We start from the raw sequence: 24,728 nt of genomic DNA on the forward strand, positions 1-24,728 counted from the left end.
TGGCTGGATGGAGCCTTTGTCAGGACACACACACACACACACACACACACACACACACACACACACACACACTCACACTCGCAGGCCTGCAAACACAAGCATACAAACAAGCTTGGCACGCACACAAATACACACATTTGTCTGCACAATCATGCATGCATACTTTCTTTTGCTCTTTTTGGCTCTAACTTTGGCTCTCTCTCACACACACACACACACACACACACACACACACTCTCTCACACACACACACACACATTCAAAATTACACACATTTAAAATGCACTCTGCTGCCCTCTGGTGGTGATATGCTGGGAACCAGTTGAGAAAAAAACATGTCTGACTCGAATACTGATAGACCCCTGTTCTGTGTGTGTGTGTGTGTGTGTGTGTGTGTGTGTGTGTGTGTGTGTGTGTGTGTGTGTGTGTTGTTGTGAGAACCGACAGTGAGAACATTTTTGCAGGGTGAGCACAGATTTGGCTTCTCTTCACTTTGTTCTGTTTGTCCTGATTCTCTCCTTCACATGTTCGGTCTCTTCGATCAATGAATCTGATGTTCGACTCAAACCAGCAGTGAAAGTGTTTCCTGACGAGTGTCGCAGTCTGAGGAAACAACCAACCGTTACTTTAGTTTGATGCATCTGAGGTGAATTCTGGATTCTTGTTATTTCCCAGCATCAGCAGACTGATGTGGACCAATCAGAGCACATCACGCACGGCAGACGCAGCGAGACGAGAGAAAGACGTAAAAGCCGTAAGAAGGCGTAAACAGACAGAGAGGGAGACTGGAATGTGGAGAAAAGGCGTGTTAGTGTCTCGTATCTGCAGAGAGTTTCTGATTTTCTCTCTTTGTTGCTGCTCGGGACGCTTTACCAACCCAACATGTGTCTATTTGACGTCCTGGGAATGAGACTCAACAATCAACTGTCTTTGTGGTGCGTTCAGGAACAGCTGGGACAAATCCTACTGATTCTACCTTTAACTTTAATAGTCTTTGAATTCTATTAATATGACGTGAGCTTCAGTTAGCTTTGAGCACAAATGTCCTTCAGAGGGAGACTTTTTACTCTGATACTCTGAGTACATGTCAGAGCCTGTAATCTATTACTTTACTGGAGGAAACAAGCTGAATCAGTACTTCTACTTCTACCAGAGTCTGTTTTTACACAAGCATCAGAACTTCTGCTGGAGGACAGGATGTGAGGACTGTTGACTGCTTTGTCAAAAAGCAAAGAAGTTACGACTCTTCGACTTTGTCGTATCAGATCTTTATATTCAAATATCTTCAGAATCTGCTTCTTAATCAGGTTGAAGGTGTTTTGGAGCTCCTGGTGTTTGTTGGAGGTGAAGTTTGATCAAAACTGATGAAACTTTGTGCCAAAGTGAACTGAAGTGAAGAAAGTTGTTGGACATCAGGTGCTCCTAAGTGAATATTTGACCTAACAGACAGAAATTAAAGTTGTTAGTTTAAACAATGAATCTGTTCAGTGTTTATGTGTTTCTGATCACACAGTAACAGAGCTGCAGTTCCACTTTGTACCACTGGAGGTCGATATTCATCCATGTCAGTGAGCAACAGAATCACCTCCAACTCTCGGGTCACTGATCAGAAAGTAGAACCGGTGGATGAGGAAGGATTCAGATACGTTACTGCAGTAAAAGTATTTAATACTACACTATAAAAATACTCTGTTACAAGTAAAAGTTACTGTAATCAGGGAAAAGTGCTGCAAGTATTGTTTCTGGAAATAGAGAAACGTGTGAGTTCAGAGTGACGATCAGCTGATCACACATTTATTCTAACTGATAGAAAGTGAGACACAAAATGGACGACATGTTTTTCTTTTGTCTCACAGACACAGACGAGCTCACTGAGGTCTGAAGAAACTCGAGCAGAAGAATGGGGCGTGAAAATGTCTGAAAACACCAAAAAATGACTCATAGCCAATCAGAAGGTCAGGATTTATAAAGGTCACGTCATCAGGATGAGCACACACACACACAGACACACAGTCATGGCTAACATGAAGGAGGTTAGGATGTCGCAATTATTATCTGCTCTGCATGTGTGTGTTATTGAGTGTTGTCCCATGATGCACTGGGGCAGTGTTGAAGTCAGTCTGCTGTCGGAGAATTTCAAAATTAAATCACAAAATAAATAAATAAATAAATAAAACAGACCTTCAGAGGTCAGAAACTGGTGGAAGTTACTGAGTACTTTTCTGAACTTTTCTGAAATTTAAAAAAGCTCCCCATGAGGGAAACAGGAAGGGGCGGGGCTTCAGCTCTCTGTAGTGGCCTCAGCCAATAGGAGGCATTCACTTGACCCAGCTGAAGACACACCAGGTGACACAGATTCAAGTTAATGAAGCAACGAAACAACAAGACATGAGACGACACAGAAGGTTCACATGCTTCCAACATACAATATAATATAATATAATACAATATAATGTAATATAATATAATGTGATATAATATAATACAATATAATGTGAACTCTTTGTCCTCGTTGTGATCAGAATATTTCAACACATCCAGTCTAAGAATCCAAAAAGCTTCAGTTTGGTTTCTGCCTGCTGCTGCTTCTCTCCTGCAGCTCAGAGGTAAATCTACTTTTTCCTCCACCACTTTATTTAAATACCTTTACATACTTCAGGTGAAGTGTCGTAGTCCACACAACATTTCTGGAGCTTCACAGTAAAACAGAGAAACAACCAGAGAAACATCAGGTGTCTCCATCAGCTCGTCTGCTGTGATCTCAGTCTGCAGCAGAGAACACATCACTAACTGATCTCAGACCAGATTTACACCTTTATTAACATGAAGGCTTCACTGGAGCTGCTGAGCTAACAGTGTTAGTGAGTCTGAAGTGCACAAGCTCGAGATCTGATGTTTCTTTGGTTGTTTCTCTGTTTTAAATCAAGTCTCAGCTGCTTCAGTTGTTTAGCAGAACGCTGCAACTCTGTTTTACTGTGAAGCTCCAGAACTGTTCTGTGGACTACCACACTTCACCTGACTGGAGATAAGAACTGTTCCTTTAAGGATACAAACAGCAGAGACAAAGATTCACAGAGATAAAAGAAGAAGCCTGGTCATAAAATGTCCTCTGATTGTTGGACCTATATCTATCTCTCCCACGTGGCCTCAGATCCTGCTGGAGGATCTGCAGCAGTGTGTAAAGTGAAAACCTGCTCAAGCAGCGGAAAATGGATTTCCAGAAGTCTCCAGGAGATTAACGTTAATATCATTAATGCTTTAACTCTTTTGTCCGTATACAGGGGCATTAATGCAGCAGGTAACAGCTGACAGGACGAGCAGCTACCTGCCTGAAGTATCTGTCAGTGTGCTCAGCAGAGTTTAGCTGATCAGAGACAACGAAACACCTCAGCTGTGACTGTTTGCTTTCAGGTCCACTTCCTCTGTGCTGCTGCTGCGGTGTCGAGTGTCGATCCTGACTCCTCACACAGACGCTCCTACAGGTGAAAATCCTCTTTTGCAACACAAGTTCATGTGAACGTAACATCCTGACATACTGAAAGAAAAACTGAGCTTTGTACCGTGAAGCAAGTTCAACAGAGCGCGGCGACACCTGAAGCCTCCGTCAGAGATAACAGGCACCATGATGCTGGTTATCAAGTCGCTTTGTTCACTCAGCTTTCATCTTCACACTCTGCACAGAACTCTGCACAGAACTCTGCACAAAACTCTGCACAGAACTCTGCACAGAACTCTGCACAAAACTCTGCACAGAACTCTGCACAGAACTCTGCACAGAACTCTGCACAGAACTCTGCACAGAACTCTGCACAAAACTCTGCACAGAACTCTGCACAGAACTCTGCACAGAACTCTGCACAGAACTCTGCACAGAACTCTGCACAGAACTCTGCACAGAACTCTGCACAGAACCGTGAAAGGAGGCGTTTGATACGACGCTCGACGTTTCTTCCAGACAAAATGCAACATTTTGTCTTCTGCCTCTGATGAAACGTGACATAATGAGGAATTCATAGGTTTATATATTATTTCACCTCTCAGTACGTTTACATCTCTAACATGACACAGACAGAAAGAAGATCATGTAGAACATTTGCTGAATGAACAAGAAGGAACAAATAATGCAGAATGAGTCAGAGACAGAGTTTCACAGAGTTTATAAAGTGTCTCCAACTCAACAACTCACTAAACTGACACATTTGTAAAGGGAGTCTGGCTGTAACAATTGCTGGAGCTCCCAAATATGTAATGATTATTCTTACTTTCAGGTCTGACATCATCTATTTTAATATTTTGCATTAAAAAACAGAATTTTTTTCAATAGTTTCCAGGTCATCATCTTCTTGTCCTAGTTGAATGACTCGCCTCTTATTGGATGTTTTGGTCATATTTATGTTAATATTTTAATGATAAATCATAGTTTTTCTCATTAGGTTTCATATATAGTCCGACGTTTTTTCTTCAATAGCTTCCAGGTCATGTGACCTGATGAATAGAGATCAGTGCAGAAGTGTTGAAGGAGACTCACCTCTTATTATTGGATTTTGGTGCTTCCTCTTATTTTTAATAACATTTTAATGAAAAATTAGCTCTTTCTGTTCAATATCTTCCAGTGATGTGACCCAAAACATTATGAAGTCACCAGGAATGAGCGTTGACGCATCTGATTGGATGCTTTTTTCTCCCAGAGGCCTCGGCGTTGTCACTACCTGCTCCATCTTAACCCGTCTGTGAACTAATCAGCCTGTATTAATCGTTTAATTAAAACCTGACGTACTTTGATTGACAGATCCCAGGTGAGGCAGCTCCTCGGAGTGACAGCCTCCAACCGTCAACCAATCAGGCGAATGGACCGGCTGGATAAGGACACAGCGTCCTGCTCAGTGCGCTCTGCTCCTGCAGCTCTATATAAGGTCGTCCATCTCGCCAATGGAAAGACATGGAGGTCAGCACAGGTCAGCGGATACACACACACACACTAACACACACACTAACACACACACACACCTTATATGGGAGAGAAAGTTAGTGGAAAATGTCGGTGTGAAACAACAGAGCGTGAAATTCCTCCTTTCTCTTAAATCCAATCTAAATCTCCCAGAGCTGACAGTCATGTTTGGTTTGGAGCGAAGCATCACGCTGCAGCTCAGAGATGACCTGAAAAAATGAAATAAGAAACACACACACACATTAACACACACAACACACACTCTGGTCTGTTCATGAGGGATATAACCCAAATACATACATGATCCATGTTCACTCTCACTGACGGATCAAACTGGTTCTCATCAAGACACGAATCACACGTCACAGCCATCTCCTCAAACTTCAGCCACCGGTTTATGAACACCGTCAGTCTGCAGCAGCGTTAAACTGCAGTTCAGTAAAAACAGAATGTAAGACCTCATGAGTCATTAATGTTGGGAATAACAGGTTTAATGTTCAACAATGCAGTGAATTTAATAAGCTTCTCATATGGTTCTCTAAAGCATTTCCCTCTGAAAGGGAGCGAAGTTGAACATGAACTCTCTCTTTGGAAATACCAAAGTAAAACAGTTTCTCAAAGTTGAACTCGAGTACAGGACTTTAGTTAAAGTACTTTAGTAGTTACTTTCCACTATGGCAACCTCACAGTTGGCAGGTAATTGTTGAGGTCAGCTGTCGTCAGCTTACTGAGAGTTTCAGCAGTTAGCTATGTGAGATCCCCTGGTGCTAAGCCATGCTAATGCTAGGCTAGCTTTGTGACATCTTAGCTGACATGGACTTACAGGTTCCTTCTCCCTGTTGTTAATGTCTCTTAAACTTCTGTCTGGTGCTGGTATCAGCTGTTTCATCTGCTCACTGACTGTCACAAACTACCAGTGTTGATAAGACAAGAGAGCAATCATCGAGTTACGGTAAATATCTGGTGTTAGAAATATAGCTTTGGTAAAAGAGAAAGTTTCTGATATAAAATGAATGTGTGAATCGAAAGTTATGATAATGTGATCAGCTCACACTTCCTGCTCTAGAGGCAAATTGATACGTCCATCACTGGGACAAACAAAACGTTTTTCACACAAAGATAAAAAAAAACGTTGTGTAACATTTGCCGAATTAAGAAGTGGGCCCTAACTGTAAAGACTGTTTGTAGACAACATTTCATAACATTTATAAAGTTTCTCCCAAAGCAAAAAGTCTCAAAATTGAGGGAGTCTGGGGACTTTCTCCACGGGGACAAAGAAGTAGCCTATATTGTTACTGTTTAGTGTCTTTGTAACATGTGACATGTTTAGATCAATAACATGTTTCTTCTTTCATAAATGGAGTGTAAATGGTGAAATCAGTGTAAACAGTGTGTTCAAACAGCTGATCAATGTTGGCAGGTAAGACTTTAGCACTTTAGACACAGAAGCAGACAGGCTGGTACAGACATGCTGCCACAAACTGACACTTTTTACAAGGAGACAAACAACTTCAGCTGAAAGATTTATTGCTGAATTTACAACAAGGACACAATCAGTGCGTTTACATGCACATCTTAGTCAGATTACAGTCATAGTTCGACTCTGCTACTCAATCAGACAACTGCAATTGTCCGAGTATACATGCCGGTGAGAAAATGTAATTATTGTCCAGAGCATGTCATACCCCGGTACGCTAGGTGGCGCTGTACCCATTTCAACTAGTGGTAACAGAAACACCTCCGGCTGACCTCTTTACGTCACCAGCAACAACAAACCAGAAAGATGGCGTATGAAGAGCGAGACGAAGCTACATCTACATTTGTACATTTCGTATATGGTGTACATGATAATTACATAGACTAGATGCACAATGGCGCTCTTTCTTGCAGTGATTTCAGAGGAAAGACGCCGCCGTCCTTCTACTTCCGGTTCACGGCCCCGGGCCTGCGCAGAACACAAAATCCAATCTGATCTGATGGAACGTATACATGCAGGAGAAATGTGACTATCGATCGAATAATCTAGGTGTTTTAATCCGACTATGAGGAATCCGATCCGGTCTGATTTTATTCAGACTAAGGTGTATACATGCATCTTAAAAATCCAATCATAGTCGGACTAACCCAGTAATTCGGTTTTCCCGAGTGTCATGTAAACACACTGAATGAGTTTACGAGAATCTGTCAGAGATAGTGTGTCATAATATTCATAAAGTTTTACGCTACTCAACAACTCCTAAAATTAGATGATTTGTTAAGGGAGTCTGGTGAGATTGTGTTACATTGTATATTACATTTAATGCAGAATTAACAAGAAGGAGACAATGAGTTAGAATCTGTCAGAGACACAGTTTTACAACATTATAAAGTTTGTTTTAACTCAACAACTCTTAAAATCACTACATTTGTTAAGGGAGTCTGGTGATGTGTTGGTGGTTACTGCTTCTAACACTGGCACGTTAAGAGAGCAGTGAAGCTTACAGAGATCAGACAGATCCAGGTTAATGTAAAATAAACATAAAACATATTTGTTTTATTTTTACCTCTCTTTTACTTCACCTTTCTGTCACCTTATTGTCTATTTGCTTACAACTCTTCCTACTTTTCTCCTTCCTCTCTTCACCCTAGTTAACCGACTCTGTCCGTGCCTGTAACCTCCAGAAAAGTTTGTGTTTTCAAGTTTGGATGGAAAGTCTGCCCCTTTTTTTTAGATCTCCTCCCTATTTAGACAGCTGTCTTTTTCTAAATCTGTCCATCCTCTGAGCATCTGGCCCGCCAGCTCATATCACTTCAAAAGGTAGACACAATTATGTCACACACACACACACACACACACACACGCTGCATGATGTACAGTCAGAGAAACATGAACTTTCTCCAGCCTGATCCCCTGAAGTCTAATGACGAGGAAAAGCTCAGAGGAGAAACGATTACATAAGGAAAGTAGTTTGATGTTGAAACCATCTTAAATTGCCTTTTACATGCAGCGTGATTGTAGACAGGATTATAGAATTATTAAGCGTGTTTACCTGCCCTGAGACTGCAGATAACAGGATAACAGCTTCTCTTCTTTTAAATGTTCAATTCAGCTCAATTCAAAGGCATCAAGGTACCAATATAAAGGCAGTGCACAAAAATATGAATTTAAGTAATGAAAACATTTCAACACAAAAAGTAAACGAACATAAAGATCATAAAAATGTTTTGATTACATAAAACCATTTCTGTTGGAACATGTTGTTGCACGTGTTCCCTGTCAAATAACCTCTATGACATTTAAATGGTATTAATTGGGCCAATCTGTGAATTCTATCTTCATAAATGTTTCTTCCTGTATTATTGTCTAAATGTTGTTTCAGCTCTGTGAGCCTAGTTGTTTGAATGTAGCCTAAACTTATAGTGATCTTTGTTTGTTTGTTTTTAGGCAGGCCATTCTGTATAGTGCTAATATACATTTTGCTGCTGCCCCCGTCAACAGCAGTAGATTGTTTAACTCCTACGAGACTTAGCGCCACTCATAAGGTTGACAAGTCATTATAAAATGGAAGAAGTTAATGTTTCATATAGTGTCATCATAGCACTGAAGTTCAAGTTTTTTGCAATTCATTACCAATCCAGTGGTGGTCAACATTGTACAGCATGATGAAGGCTTGCTGAACAGGCAGTTAACATTCATGCACTCCATCTTTTCAAAGGGTAGGTGATTAAAAAAGCAAGACAAGATGAAGTCTAGGTTGCAGGTGGGGGAGATGTTTGGGTGTGTCTGCAGAGACTGAAGCTGATCTCAGTTCAGACTGCAGCACTGATAGTCATCTTCACTTGTTGTGATTGGTCCGTCAGCCTCCCTCTCCACCCACCAGCTGATGGTGCTACTTCAAAACTCTGTTGAATATCAGGACACAGAGATCACTTCCAGCTGGGGAGAGAAGAAGAGAGACAACAGAAGTCAGAATTAAGTTTTACAGAGACTCCCTCCATTAGCTGTCGGTCAGTCACAGTCCTTTTAGACTTGCCACTCGGCAGCCATCCTGGCTACAACCCCGGGGCAGTTATTTCTGGCGGAAAAGACCAGGCTCCTATCTAAATGAATGGCAGAGAGAGCCAGAACTTCTAAAATTGCAAGGATATAATATCGGTCAGATCTGATTTAAAAAAAAAACTCCTGAAAAGTTTGAGATCAGATTTTATGCTATGACAGTTTGCCGACTGAGGACCAATCCAGCTTCATTTCCTGTAGCCTCTGGCTCATCTGGTTGGCTGACTGTTCTGTCATTCTCTCTTTCTGTCGTAATCTGAAGCCCGTTACTGTTCTCCTTGCACAACTTCACCGAGTAAATTAGAAAATCCCAGATCTCTGCTTTCATACTAACTGTGTTTATTAATACTATTGAAACCAGCTTGAACAAACTCTCACCCTCTACTGACCTCAGACTCTCCAGTCTACAGTGTGGGCTCTCCACAAGGTCAGACAGCGGCTTCACTCCTGAATCTGGCATCTTAATTCCTTTCATCTCCAGTTCTCTCAGATGGGAGGGGTTGGACTTTAGAGCTGAGGCCAGAGAAGCACAGCTGATCTCTGACAAACTGCACTGACCCAATCTGAATAAAGAATAAATTATGTAACTTACAATTAAACAGGTCAAGTCATGTCAAGTCAACTTATAGAGCACATTTAATCTGTTTGTCAAAAAAGAGACTATTTACCTATTCTTTGTATTAACTTATTTTCATTATCACTTATCTAAAACTTATCCTGAGGCAGTTTTGGGGTACCGACGGGCCCGAAGGGCAGAAGCCGCAGCCGTGGCAGAGGCAAAGCAGCGGGTGTGGGAAGAGTTCGGCGAGGCCATGGAGAAGGACTTTCGGGCGGCGCCAAAGCGCTTTTGGAAAGCTGTCCGGCACCTCAGGAGGGGGAAACGGGGAACCATTCAAGCTGTGTACAGCAAGGATGGGACCTTGTTGACCTCAACTGAGGAGGTCATAGGGCGGTGGAAGGAGTACTTTGGTGACTTTGCTGAATCCCACTCAGCTACCCTCTGTAACGGAGACAGAGCTGGAGGATGGCGGGGTATCATCGCCGATTTCCCTGGGTCACTGTCACTGTGTTAGTTAAACATCTCCACAGTGGCAAAGTCCCAGGGATCGATGAGATGCCACCAGAAATGCTGAAGGCTCTGGGTGTTGAGGGGCTGTCCTGGTTGACACGCCTCCTCAACAGTGCATGGGGGTCGGGGTCGGTACAGAAGGAGTGGCAAACAGGTGTAGTGGTCCCTCTCTTTAAGAAGGGGGACCAGAGGGTGTGTGCCAATTACAGAGGTATCACACTACTCGGCTTGCCTGGGAAAGTCTACTCCAAGGTGCTGGAAGGGAGGGTCCGGCCAACTGTCAAACCTCGGATTGAAGAGGAACAATGTGGATTCCATCCTGGTCGTGGAACAATGGACCAGCTCTTTACTCTGGCAGGGATCCTGGAGAGGGCCTGGGAGTACAATCTCCCAGTCCACATGTGTTTTGTGGATCTGGAGAAGGCGTACGACCGGGTCCCCTGGGATGTTCTGTGGGAGGTGCTGTGGGTGTATGGGATGAGGGGGTCCCTTCTCAGGGCCATCCAATTCCTATATTCTCAAAGCGAGAGCTGCGTGCGTTTACTCAGCAGTAAGTCAGACTTGTTCCAAGTGGGTGTTGGCCTCCGCCAGGACTGTGCCTTGTCCCCAACCCTGTTTGTGATATACATGGACAGGATTTCGAGGCGCAGTTGGTGACCTCAAGATTGCATCACTGCTTTTTACAGATGATGTGGTCTTGATGGCACCATCGGCTTTAGATCTACAATGCTCACTGAATCGGTTCGCGGCTGAGTGTGAAGCGGCAGAGATGAGGATCAGCACCTCTAAATCTGAGGCCATGGTTCTCAGTAGGAAAACGGTGGATTGCCTACTCCGGGTGGGGAATCAGTCCTTGCCCCAAGTGAAGGAGTTCAAGTACCTCAGAGTTTTGATGGGGCGTGAGATCGATCGGAGAGTCGAAGCAGCAGGCACGGTGTTGCATGCGCTTCACTGCACAGTTGTGACGAAAAGGGAGCTGAGCCAGAAGGCAAAGCTCTCGATTTACCAGTCAATCATCGTTCCTACCCTCACCTATGGTCATGAGCGATGGGTCATGACCGAAAGAATGAGATCGCGGGTACGAGCGGCTGAAATGGGTTTTCTCCGCAGGGTGGCTGGGGTCTCCCTCAGAGATAGGGTGAGAAGCTCAGCCATCCGGGAGGGACTCGGAGTAGAGCTGCTGCTTCTCTGCGTGAAAAGGAGCCAGTTGAGGGGGTTCGGGCATCTAATGAGGAGGCCACCAGGGCACCTTCCTAGGGAGGTGTTTCTGGCACTTCAACTGGGAGGAGACCTTGGGGTAGACCCAGGACCAGGTGGAGGGATTATATCTCTTTTCTGGCCTGGGAGCGCCTGGGGATTCCCCAGTCAGAGTTAGCCGACGTGGCCGAGGAAAGAGAAGTCTGGGGCTCGCTGCTGAAGTTGCTGCCCCCGCGACCTGACTTTGGATTAGCGGTTGAAGATGGATGGATGGATGGATGGACTATCTAAAAAAAAAAATTTAAAAAAAAGTGATATTTATAATATACGGTCAAGAGTTTAATTAAGTTCAGAGTGCATTCCCAGAGGAAATGAAAACTGAAAAAGAGATCTCAGTAGTGTCTCATTCATTTCTCCTAGACAACTATGAGATCTATGTGAGACCAAAGTGAGGCCGTGGCTGATTTCTCCTGTTTCTCAATTGTTACTCCTGAGAAACAGGTGCAGAAAATCTCAACTTGGGCTCCCTGTAAGTCTGAAAGGAGATCTCATCAAGCTCTCAATGAAGTTTCAGAATGTCTCTGCAGTGCTGGAAAGGAGCAAGGTTTAAGTAGTAAAGTCTCAAGTCTCACCTATTGCTCCTAAGGAATTGTAGGAGAAACAAATGAGAAATGTTTGAGACCAAAAAAGACTACAACGAGACTGAAATGGGAACTCTCATTGAGCTCCTTTACAGCTCCATAGCCATAAAGGAGCAAGCTTTGAGCAGTAAAATTTTCCTCTGGGTTATCCAGTGCAGATTTTCGTTGTTATATGAAGGTTTTAAATGTGCAGCTCAACTTTGCTCTGCCACAGTCAGTGGACTAAACCACAAAAAAGATAGGAGACTTTCGCTTTTAGATACTCAGTGTAGATAAGCATAATATCAGCCTTTTGTTTGCAGTTTAATGTCAACACATCTTTCATATTATATTCATCCGAGCACAGAGGTAAAAAAAAAAATAAAAATAGTGTCTGACCTCAGAATCTCCAGTCTACAGTGTGGACTCTGCAGAAAATCACACAGCAGCTTCACTCCTGGATAATATACAAGTTGTTGAAGCTCAGGAGCAGCTCTCTCAGATGGGAGGGGTTGGACTTCAGAGCTGAGGCCAGAGAGGCACAGGTGCTCTCTGACAAACTGCAGTAACCCAATCTGAATAAAGAATAGATGATGTAGATAAAAATCAATTCATAATCCAAACAGATGTTTTCAGATTTTAAATGCGGCGCTCAACATAACTATGTCCTAATCAATCAGCTTTTCTCTAAAATGAGTCAAGTGACTTTGTCATTGTGGTATTGTGGATCATCATAGAGTCAGAATTCTACAGACATCATCCAGAGCATCATTCATACACCTATTTGTGCCAACACAGATTAAAAGGGAACAGAAACCTGTTCTGCTCCCCACCAATGTGTGTGTGTGTGTGTGTGTGTGTGTGTGTATGTGTGTGTGTGTGTGTGTGTGTGGTAAAGGATCAGTGAACTGACCTCAGAATCTCCAGTTTACAGTGTGGACTCCGCAGAAATTCACACAGCAGCTTCACTCCTGAATCCTGCAGGTAGTTTCCACTTAGCTGCAGCTCTCTCAGATGGGAGGGATTGGACTTCAGAGCTGAAGCCAGATAAGCACAGCTATTCACCAGCAAACTGCAGCAACCCAAACTAAACAAAATAAAATAAAATAATCAATTATCTTTACAGTGAGTCAAGTCTTTAGTAAATGCAAAGCGTTAGTACTAATCTACTTCATTCACTGGACAACAATGTAACTTTAAGGGTATGGACCAAAACATTGAACCCTAAGTCAAAGATTTAAACTTAATTTAAAAAATAACATTAACTATAGTCAGTGAACTGACCTCAGAGCCTCCAGTTTACAGTGTGAACTGGCCAGCCCCCCACACAGCAGCTTCACTCCTGAGTCCTGGAGCTTGTTCCCACTCAGGTCCAGTTCTCTCAGATGGGATGGGTTGGACTTCAGAGCTGAAGCCACAACTTCATAGTGAGTCTCTGACAGTCCACAGTTAGAAAGTCTGTCATGACAAAATGATTACAAAATGTTATTAACAAAGAGGACATTTTATATCTACTCCATCCATTTGTTGATAAAACAGCCGATACATGATATTTAAATAGCGGAATATTTTATGTTCTTGACAGATGACTGCATTAAGGGTGCTCAGATTGATTGGCTACCGATTTGTTATTGGCTGATACTGGTTATTAAAAGTTTGATCGGTGGTCTCTATCAAAGCCAATCAGAAGAGCTGATCAGATGATCCATAACACATTGAAAATTGCTTTCCCAGTCTAGTAGTTTTACCAGGTGTCTAAAAAGGAGAATATACTTTTGATGCTGTGGTACAAGGAAATCCTTGTGATTAATCACATCTGGACTCACACAGCCTTTCTGCAGTTCCTCACAGCTGGAATCAGTCTCAGTCGACCTTGATTTGTTGTGTTGTATTTTTTCAGGTCGAACTCATCCAGAACCTCCTCTGAAATCTGCAGCATGTAGGCCAGAGCTGAGCAGTGGATCACAGAGAGTTCCTTCTCTGATCTGTTCTCCGACTTAAGGAACTTTTGGATCTCCTGATGGACTGAGTGGTCGTTCATCTCCGTCAGACAGTGGAAGATGTTGATGCTTCTGTCAGGAGCGATCTTATCACTGTTCATCTCCTTCAGGTTGTTGATGGCTTTCTGGATGCTGCTTGAACCGATCTTTGTCTGACCCAGCAGGCCTCTTAAGAGTCTCTGGTTGGACTCCAGAGAGAGGCCATGAAGGAAGCGAATAAACAGGTCCAGGTGACCATTTTTACTTTTAAGAGATTTTTCCATGATGTCCCTGAGAAAGACATCCAGTGATGGAAAACAGCTGTCATCATTCCTAAAAAGCTTAACAAGCCTCTTGAGAAAAGACTCTGAGTTTGACCCTGTGTGTTTCAAGACTTTCTCCAGGAAGTCCTCCAGGACCTTTGTGTTCCTGTTGGAGTAACAGTGGAACATGTAGACCGCAGCCAGAAACTCCTGAACGCTCAGATGAACAAAGCAGTAGACTGTTTTCCGGAAGATCTCACTCTCTCTTCTGAAGATCTCTGTACATACTCCTGAGAACACCGAGGCCTCTGTGACATTAAGACCGCACTGCTCCAGGTCTTCTTGGTAGAACATGATGTTTCCTGTCCCCAGATGCTCAAACGCCAGCCTCCCCAGCTTCAGAAGAACTTCCCTGTCAGCCTCCGCCAGCTCCTGTGGACTCGTCTCACGTCCCTCACCAAACTTCTGCTTCTTCCTCTTTGTCTGAACCAGCAGGAAGTGTGAGTACATGTCAGTCAGGGTCTTGGGCAGCTCTCCTCTCTGGTCTGTAGTCAATATGTGGTCCAGAACTGTAGCTGTGATCCAGCAAAAGACTGGAATCAGACACATGATGTGGAGGCTCCTGGAGGTCTTGATGTGTGAGATGATTCTGCTGGACAGATCTTCATCACTAAACCTCCTCCTGATGTACTCCTCCTTCTGGACGTCAGTGAAGCCTCGCACTTCTGTTACCCTGTCGACACATGAAGGTGGGATCTGATTGGCTGCTGCAGGTCGGGAAGTTATCCAGACGAGAGCCGAGGGAAGCAGCTTCCCCTCGATGAGGTTTGTTAGCAGCACGCTGACTGATGACTTCTGTGTGACATCAGACATGACCTCATGGTTCTTGAAATCCAGTGAAAGTCTGCTTTCATCCAGGCCGTCAAAGATGAACAGAAGTTTACAGACAGCAAGCTTCTCTGCTGTCAGCTTCTGTAATGATGGATGGAAAACATGGAGCAGCCTGAGAAGACTGTACTGCTCATCTCTGATCAGGTTCAGCTCCCTGAACGAAAGCAGAACCAGTAGACTGACATCTTGGTTTTCGGAGCCCTCTGCCCAGTCCAGAGTAAACTTCAGCACTGAGAAGGTTTTTCCAATGCCAGCAACGCCGTTGGTCAGAACGACTCTGATGCGTCTCTGTTGGTCAGGTGAGGCTTTAAAGATGTCGCGGCACTCAATTGAAGTATCATGGAGGGTCGCCATCTTGGATACCGTCTCAAGCTGCCAAACCTCATGTTGGGTATTAACCTCTTCACTCTGTCCCTCTGTGATGTAGAGCTTAGTGTAAATGCTGTTGAGGAGGGTTCTACTTCCTGTTTCACTTCCCTCATCCACACGTTCACACCTCCTCCGCAGACTGATCTTATGTGCATCTAAAACCTCTTGCAGACCTCTATCAGCTGAAAGAGAAGAAAAATGTTCAGACTAAAGAAAGACTTTAAGAAACTCATGATTATTTTCATTACCAATAACACACTGCTCAAAAAAATGAAATGAAGCAAACACTTAATCAACATGGTATAACACAGAGTCAGTTAAACTTAAACAATATCAATCTGTTCATTTATGAAGCAAAAGTGATTGTGAATCAATTTCACCTGCTGTGCTTCAAATTTAAGCGACAACAATGGAGAAGCAAAAGCAAGACAATCGCCACTAAGGGAATGGTTTTGTACAGACAATTGCTTTCTCCTTAGCGTTCCTGACTGACTCTTCTCTATGTTTGTGTTCTTCTAGTGTGTTCTTCTTCTAAAGAAGGACCCTGGACAAACTGCTGTCCATACTGGACAACACCCACCACCCTCTGCACAACAACGTCACCAGGCAGAGGAGTGTGTTCAGTGGCAGACTGCTGTCCCAGTCCAGCTCCACCAACAGACTCAAAAACTCTTTCATCCCCCTCGCCATCAGACTGTACAACAGCTCTCAGTAAAGGCAGGGAGGACAATAGATAATAGACAATGGGCAATTTCTACCTCTATTTGCACATCCATTTGCACTTTTTCACTTTCATTTGCACTGTCTACTGTTTTGCACTGTTTACTGTAGCTACTGTTCATTTCATTTTTTATATATATACTTTATATTTTATCTTTTATTCTATTTTTAATTATATTCTTAAGGTTAGGGTTTTTAATTTTAGTTTAATGTATCTGGTATGCTACTGGACACTTGAATTTCCCTCAGGATAAATAAAGTATCTATCTATCTATCTATCTATCTCTATCTATCTAGTATCCTTGTCACTACTGGTAGCATGAGTCGGTGCCTGCAGTGCCATCAGGTTGCACAGGTAGTCCATTTCCTCCAGGATGGAACATCCATATTTGCGGTCACAGGAAGGTCTGCTGTGTATCTGAGCACAGTCTCAAGAGCATGGAGGAGATACCAGGACACCGGCTATTACACTAGGAGAGGTGGACCGAGCCATAGACCTGTATCAACCCAGCAATAGGACCAGTATCTTCTCATTTGCGCAAGGAAGAACAAGAGGACCACTGACAGAGCCCTACGAAAAATGACCTCCAGCAGGCTACTGGTAAGAATCTTTCTGACCAAACTGTCAGAAACAGTTCATCATGACCTCATGATCGTGGTATGATGGCTCACAGCGCTGCATCATGCTATTGGTTGGCATTCATGAGAGAACCAGAGTTGGCAGGTCCACCATTAGCGCCCCCTTTCTATTCACAGATGAGAGAAGATTCATACTGAGCATCTGTGACAGGTCCGTGGCTGTGGTGAACGTTAGGCTGCCTGTAACATCATCCAGCATGACCGGTTTGGCGGAGGGTCAGCAAGTACCCCAAGGACACCATTCGCAGACCTATCAGGAGCATGCCCAGGTGTTGTTGGGAGTGCATACAGGCAAACTGTAATAGAATACAAATCTTAATTTTTTACTCTCGTGTGGTTTTGAATCTAGCCCACAGTGGATTGATGATTTTGGTTAACACTGACTGCTGTCATTTTGATTCTTTCATTTTTTTGAGCAGTGCAAGAACGATCAATATAAGAACACAACAGCGAGAGGATTCTGTTAAACATCTAGACTGACCAATGTTGATATTAGCAGACAAGTTTTTGAGCTGTTTTAATGTGCTGACACTGATGAGCTAATCAGCTTTCTACTGTAGCCTGAAAACTGATACTGTAATAGCAGTGCACTTTTCCTCAGTGGATGTCTGGTCATTGTTTATCATGTTGATCTGCAGGATGAGACATGTTTGTGAGTGATGAATGTTAGATGTAAATGTATTCTTTCGGGTTCTTAAAGGAGAATATAGGAAAAGTGATATAGAGCAGACATGTATGCTAGAGTAGAAAAAAACATTCAGTTATAAATGCTATAAATGTAATGATCTTTATAAAGGTTTTTAAATGGCTGTGCTGTGTGACACAACAAATGCATTAAAACAACAAGTCTTGTTTTCAGACAGGTGTACAGTCTTACTTTGTACGGGTCGTCTCTGACTGTCTGTCCACAGTCCAGATGTTGTTCTGCATCTTTCTCCACACTGGGGGCAGGAGTCGTCTCCTGATGAAGCAGACTGGTCCCAGTATGAGGTGATGCAGCGTCTGCAGAACCAGTGTCCACAGCTGGTAGAGACCGGATCTTTCAGGATGTCCTGACACAAAGCACAGCAGGACGGCTGCTCCTCCACAGAAACGTGACTCTTCTGCTCTCTGTGAAGACATTTCTTATAAGTAAAATGATTTGTTGGTTGTTGAAAAAAACACATCATGTAACTTTATTTGTTGTTTGATACAAAAGGAAAACTCGACATTTTGTTGTGTTTTCAGGTGCTTTTCTCTTAATATCCCATCAGTAGTTTGTAGCTGTAAAACCCAGACTGAGATCCATCCAAGTTTAAACTGGCACTAATAATTTTGCATCATGAATGTAAGCATTTTAGAGACATTTTGTGTTTATCCTCAGTGCATCATCCTAATCAGGTCAGTTTGCAGTAAAAACAGCATCTTACTTTGTGTCTGAGGGTCCAGGTTCATTACTGAAGTTCAGAATATCTTATTTGCACTGGTCACCCTTCATAGACACACAGATGGATCCTGGAGACTCTGCTCTCTGTCTGCAGGACTGAACTCTGAAAACACCAAAATGTTTTTGTTATGTCCTGTAAATCCCTGATAATTATCTGATGAAAGTCCTCAAGATTCTGTAAACACAATCTACTCGTACTGTCGATAATTCAGATGTTCAAAAGTTTGTCTTAAATCAGATTACAGCTTCTCTAGGTGATTGACAGCTGTCATATGTACAAAGAGAATTAAGGGAAAACTGATTTCTACTTGTCAGTGTCACAAATGTTAGTTAGGGATACATTTTTAGTAGACATTTTTATATGCAAACACAAAATCAACTAGACAAGATCTTGCAATCGGATCATAACTGTCCCAACGCCCATTGACATATTCACATTCTGACCAATGACTGCTCATCAATGATTGGTCCCCATGCTCAGAAAATACCAATCTTTGTAATCTGTCTTCAGTTGGATCTCAACTGCACACCTATAAAGTCTAGTGTTTCGACTCAGTCACACTGACAAAATCTGTTAGACTGACATAAAAACACCTGGCAAAATACTCAAAGTGGCTGAAACTCAGGCTAAAATCTGTCTTATGTATAGACAGAAAAGGTCTGTTGATAAATAGTATATGCAAAATTACAAACTTGCCTTTATTTATGCTGATTTCTTTTGGTTGGATGATTTTTTTAAAACTTGAACTGTGCTTTCAGAAAAAGAAACCTTTGTCATAGCAGATTTCGCCTGCCAAGCCTGGTAGATGAGGCAGAATATTTAGCTGGAGACCAAGATGCAAAATAGCCTTTCATTTTGTAATGAGACAGTTTTTAATGAAACTTTGAGAGAAAGGCTTTATGAGTACATGACATGAAAGCAAAACAAATCAATCAATCATTCACATAAACTGACTCACAAGATGAAAACATCACTAGCCAATGCTGTCGTGACTGGTAATGAAACGTAATCATATGAATGAGTAAGTATGGTATGGTATATTAAGAACACAACCATGAAGGCTGTCACGGATACTGAGAGGAAGATGAACAAATTATTTCTATTCATCATGAGTCCCAAAAAGTTTGTTCAATTTAGACAAAACATATATTTTACTTGTAAAACTTCACTTTAAAATGTAATATATAAACACAAAATAAACATGCCATTGTTAGAACTAACTGAAAACCAGTTGTACACAAGAGTTAGTATCAGTTCTCTTACTTGTCTGAGGGTCCAGGTTCATTACTGAAGTTCACTGGATCTTCTTTGGACTGGTCAGTCCTCACAGACAGACAGATGGATCCTGGAGGTTCTGCTCTGTACTCCTCTTCCTCTCCACAAACACTCATCTTCTGCTCTGAAGTCAGTCTGAGAGTTGAAACAGTGACACTGACTGTGAGCTCAGAACTCAAGAATCAAGACAGACAAGTTTGTCTAATTGTGACGCCGGGCTGAGAAACCAAGATGTCACACAAACACACACAAAGCGTATACGTGTGTAAATGTAAAATAAAACCTGCTTGTCAGTTTTCTTTAAATTTGTGCTTGTTTTCTTTAGTTACAGTAGTTTTAATGTTGATTATTCAGCCAATCAGGACTTTGTGTCCACAGATGACTCAAACTATCGAGTTCATTCTAACATTTCTGTCCTCAACAGTCCACAGAGAGAAAACCAACTTTGACAGTTAAATATTCAATTTATTTAAATGTTATATTAATACTCACCAGCCTCAGACTCAGTTCTGCTTCTGGTCTGTCGACTAAACATGCAGTCTGACCCGACTGACTGAACACTTCCTGTTCTCATGTACCTGGATCACCTGAACAGTAATGCTCCTCCCATCTACAATTAAAGGATATAAAAGCTGATCATCAGCTCCTTCATCTTCCTCTGCTTCTGGAGAGCTTTCTGTGTGACTGGAGACAGTGGGTGAAAGGTCAACAACATGAAACATTGTGTTTAAAATATATATATACATTTGTATTTATCGTTCTTTTTCCAATACTTTACATTTTCACCCAAAATACGGTTGGAGCATTTAGCTTGTGTGTCATTTCTGGATTTGGAAATACATTGAATTTATGAATCTTTTAAAGAACATTTTGTATTTGCAACACTATAAAAACCAAACCTTGAAATACACTTTGAAATAACATTATAAAAAATTAAAAATGAGTTACATTATATATAAGCTTTATGTCTGATGCCTGGTTTTCTTCCCGGATGCTATTATAACAGTTCAGTATTTGTGCAACATTTGAACTCACCCGTTCACCATCCAGTAATTCAACTCACCCAGTTTATTTGTTTGTTTGTTTTCTGTGCAATAAAATGTGCAATAATTTACTTTTGTTGTTATTCACACTGTAAATTATTTTCAGTTATTACTTAGTGCAATATTATCTAGATTGATGTTATAGTAAAGTACGAGGCTATACGTCTTCTATATGTATATATACTGCATATAGTTGTCACATGATTTTAATGCATATTCTTTACTTAACATTATTTCTTATCTTTACTCTTTATATTCTCTTTTAATCTCTCTATACTTTAACATTTCTCTTCTAGTAGGAGCAACTGTAATGTACCAGAATATTTCTGATTGCTGAAATAAAACAGAACAGAAATAAAATAAAATAATACAAATAAATAAAACATCTGCACATGTTTTTTGCATTAAACTCCTCAAATTCTGACACTTTGGGCTTGTAAGACAGGTCGGCCACCAGCCCACTGTGTCAGTATACAGACAAGCTGGGAATGAGACTCAAAAATCCACTTTTTTTATAAATTGGACCACAATTCTTAGCTGATATAAATGTAAGTGTTAATTGCACAATATAAAGGCTGTATAATAACACCTGCAGTGTTTAGATTGGTTCTCTATGAACATTTATTTCACTTTCTATTGTGTCTGCAAGCACAAAATCTCTCTGGAGAATAAAGCTGCACTCTCGTCTCCATTGCAGATTAAATAAATAAATAAATAAATGTTGGTAGATGCAAATCTGAGGGAAACACAAGGAGGGAAGTTTTCTTTTTCCACTTTAACTAACTAAAAGTTCTCATTTTGCACAATACCAGAATTATAAATATTATATTATTTGATAATGTGTTCATCACTTTAGTGTTGGTGATGTGATAGTTAGGGTGGAGCTCATCTGTAATAATACATTGGTAATTACCTTTTACTGAGTTCAGCAGGTTTTCACTTGTCCAAAGCAGAACAGACTGACACACACACACACACGCACACACTCACACACACACACACACACACTCACACACACACACACACACACACACACACACTCACACACACACACGTGTTTGTTCATTAGGCCCGGCGGAAGTTTTTCGTCTCCTCAGAAACAAACGTGCTTTTGGCTTTTTGGCTTTTACTCTCCGTTACCACGGAGACGACTGAAACCCTGACTGCCCACTGTCACCATGGCAACACACACACACACAGCGTATGTTATAAATCTTAAAGGACAGGTCAGGTGTTACATGTAGAATACTGATTGTTAACATCAGCTGTGTTAGTAACGTTCTCACGTTCACACGCGCTGCTCTTCACTGAAGTTTGTGAGAGTTTGACTTCAGACGACGATGAAGCTCCACTGACGGTGGAGAACTGTTCTGTGTCAGACAGTCATTTATCTTCATTATGGACCCACATGCTGTGACTTCCTCCATTAATCCACTGATCGTTTGGTTTGTAACGATTGTCAAATAGTGAGAAACGTGAATGATGAGTGTAAAATGACTCCACAGTGTTTGTGAGGTGCAAAACTCAACATTATATCACACAAACAATCAAATTATTCAAAGGATGTTTTACACAGGAAGTGATTTCATTGACCGATTAATCAACTAATAGTTTCAGCTGTAAATTCTTCATACTGTCAGATAAATGTAGTGGAGTAAAAAACACAATATTGTGTAATAAGTGAGTTCGGCTCATGTCTCAGCGTATCTATTCATATTTTTGTGGCCATATGTGACTAGTCATGTATAGGTAAGGTAAAATTGGTCATGTTTCAAAATGAATAAATGTTTAGACAGTGAAGTAAAGTTTTAAATTCTTTAGGATTATATAATGTTGAAATATTGGAGTAGAAATTAGAACAAAATATTCTGTTCTGTCAGCAGCTGAACCTCTTCAGTGTGTGGCCCCCTGGTGGCAGGAGGACTGTGTCTGTGTGTGAGCTGTCAGACAGAATATATGTGCTGTTAAATATAAATAAACACATCAACAAAACAAACACAGTGTTAGAAATATAAACACAGTTAACAGTGAGGATCATATATATATATAATATATGGCCACTGATAGATTCTGTCTCATGCATCATCTCATTCACATGTTCCTTCATCGCGTGACTCTACAGGAAGTTGGTGCAGGCTCGTGTGGCGGCAGCAACCACACTCATTTGAATCACTGGAAACATCAGAGATGTGGGCGTCGAGATGGAACCGGGCCAATGTTTGAGCGACCTCGTTATACGACACAAACTGACACCTGCCTGTTGTAAATGTGTTTGTTCCTCTCCTCAGGTACACAAGTGTCACCAGCCTCATGTGTGAGAAGGAGCTGAAGTTAAAGTTCTGGATTACTTTCAGACATCTGAAACTAAAAGTCTGGGTTTAATTTTCTGATGATAAATTAGCATTTTTATTTTAAGCTTCATGTGTTTTTAAATGTAAAATCATCATCTGAAAAGTAATTAGTTACTAAAGCTGTCAGAGAAACATAGTCAAAAGTAAAACAATGTTAAAAGACATGAAAAGTTCTTGAATAAAAGTCCTAAAGTATCTGATATTAAATCTACTTACTTCAATCAAATGTACATTCACTGTGTGTGTGTGTGTGTGTGTGTGTGTGTTACAGTGACAACAACAACAACAACACACAGACAGTTCATGGAGCCCAGAGAGACTCCGGTGTCTGTGGTGTGTTAACTGTGTAGCTGCCTGCTGCTTTAACAGCCGAAACAGGAAGTCCAGTCAGCATGACTGTACACACACACACACACACACACACACACACACACACACACACACACACACACACTCCTGCATTCTTATTTAAGTAAAAGTATGTAAGTATTATCAGTGACATGTATTTAGTGTGTGTGAGGTAACAGTACTTCACCCTGTCAGTGTTTTTATCTCTGAAGTTTGTGGATTAATATTACTGCTGCATTCATGTCTTTAATGTTGAGCTCATTTGAACTCCTTTATACACTGTTGGCTGGTTTAATCTGCAGCAGAGCTTCATATTCTACCAGATCATCATATGTTGGTACTGTGGCTGTCCTGTGAGAACCACGTATCTGTAAAAAGGCAGAAAAACAGCCTGTTTTCAGCTGTGACGAAGCATTTAGCAGCTAATCCAAGAGAGTTTATTGAACCTAAGAAGGAGAATTCTCTCGACACTTCGTCCTTTATAAGCATCAGACAGGATCTGAACAGTTACCAGTAACTGAAGCAGTCAAGATGTAAAAAGTACAATATTTCTCTCTGAGTTGTGATGAAGTTGCATGAAATGGAAAATATTCAAGTACCTCAAATGTGTTTGTGGTTTTACAAGAAACCACAAACTTCCGCTTGCTGCATCTCTGAAACCTTCTGCGTCGGATTCACACCAGTACCAGAAGTTCAGTCTCCTAACAGCCTAAATGTTTCTACAGTTTGGGTTCATATCAGAAAAGAAACTTCACATTTAATTATGAAAAGATAAATACAAAGTTACCAGTGAGGTCAGGCTGTGTCACAGTTCAACCATCCCTCCAGGTTTCATGAGGATCAGGCCAGGAAACAGAAAACATGACCTGCTGATGAACACAGATGTGACGGAGGCCTTTTGTCAAATTATTATCAAGGTCAAGATGGAATTTAAAGCGTCCGAGTCTCCAGGAGAGAAACGTTTGGAGCGAACGTTCCTGCAGACGACGGACTCGTTTACATCTGTTCGCATCACAGACGAGTGTGTTGCTGCTCGGGACGCTTTACCAACCCAACATGTGTCTGTTTGACGTCCTGGGAATGAGACTCAACAATCAACTGTCTTTGTGGTGCGTTCAGGAACAGCTGGGACAAATTCTACTGATTCTACCTTTAACTTTAATAGTCTTTGAATTCTATTAATATGACGTGAGCTTCAGTTAGCTTTGACCACAAATGTCCTTCAGAGGGAGACTTTTTACTCTGATACTCTGAGTACATGTCAGAGCCTGTAATCTATTACTTTACTGGAGTAAACAAGCTGAATCAGTACTTCTACTTTTACCAGAGTCTGTTTGTACACACGTATCTGAACTTTGGAGGAAACAAAGTGTCTCCTCTGCTGTTAACAAGCAGAACAGATACAAGGTTCTTACATTCGGACTGTATCAGAACAGATCAGAAAGTTTCTGAGTGATGACATCAAAACACAAAAATGTTCTGACTGTTCCGGGTCTCCCCCTCACTGTTATCACAGCGTTAGATAGACAGTTGAACCAAAAGAAACATAAAAT

At 41.6% G+C, this 24,728-nt stretch overlaps 1 long non-coding RNA gene and 1 pseudogene across 1 annotated transcript; one reads left to right on the forward strand and one right to left on the reverse strand.

Moving 5' to 3' along the window:
* The first annotated feature begins 1,075 nt into the window (after positions 1–1,075).
* LOC115585008 (uncharacterized) lies at positions 1,076–5,041 on the forward strand. Its single transcript, XR_003984638.1, has 4 exons — positions 1,076–2,405; positions 2,523–2,606; positions 3,412–3,482; positions 4,790–5,041. It is a non-coding gene; the product is annotated as an uncharacterized LOC115585008 (long non-coding RNA).
* A 2,971-nt stretch (positions 5,042–8,012) lies between these two features.
* LOC115585696 (NACHT, LRR and PYD domains-containing protein 12-like) lies at positions 8,013–21,656 on the reverse strand (annotated as a pseudogene).
* Between the last annotated feature and the right edge of the window lie 3,072 nt (positions 21,657–24,728).

This window comes from Sparus aurata, chromosome 7, assembly GCF_900880675.1.
Source record: "Sparus aurata chromosome 7, fSpaAur1.1, whole genome shotgun sequence".
In the NCBI taxonomy this organism is placed as follows: Eukaryota; Metazoa; Chordata; class Actinopteri; order Spariformes; family Sparidae; genus Sparus; species Sparus aurata.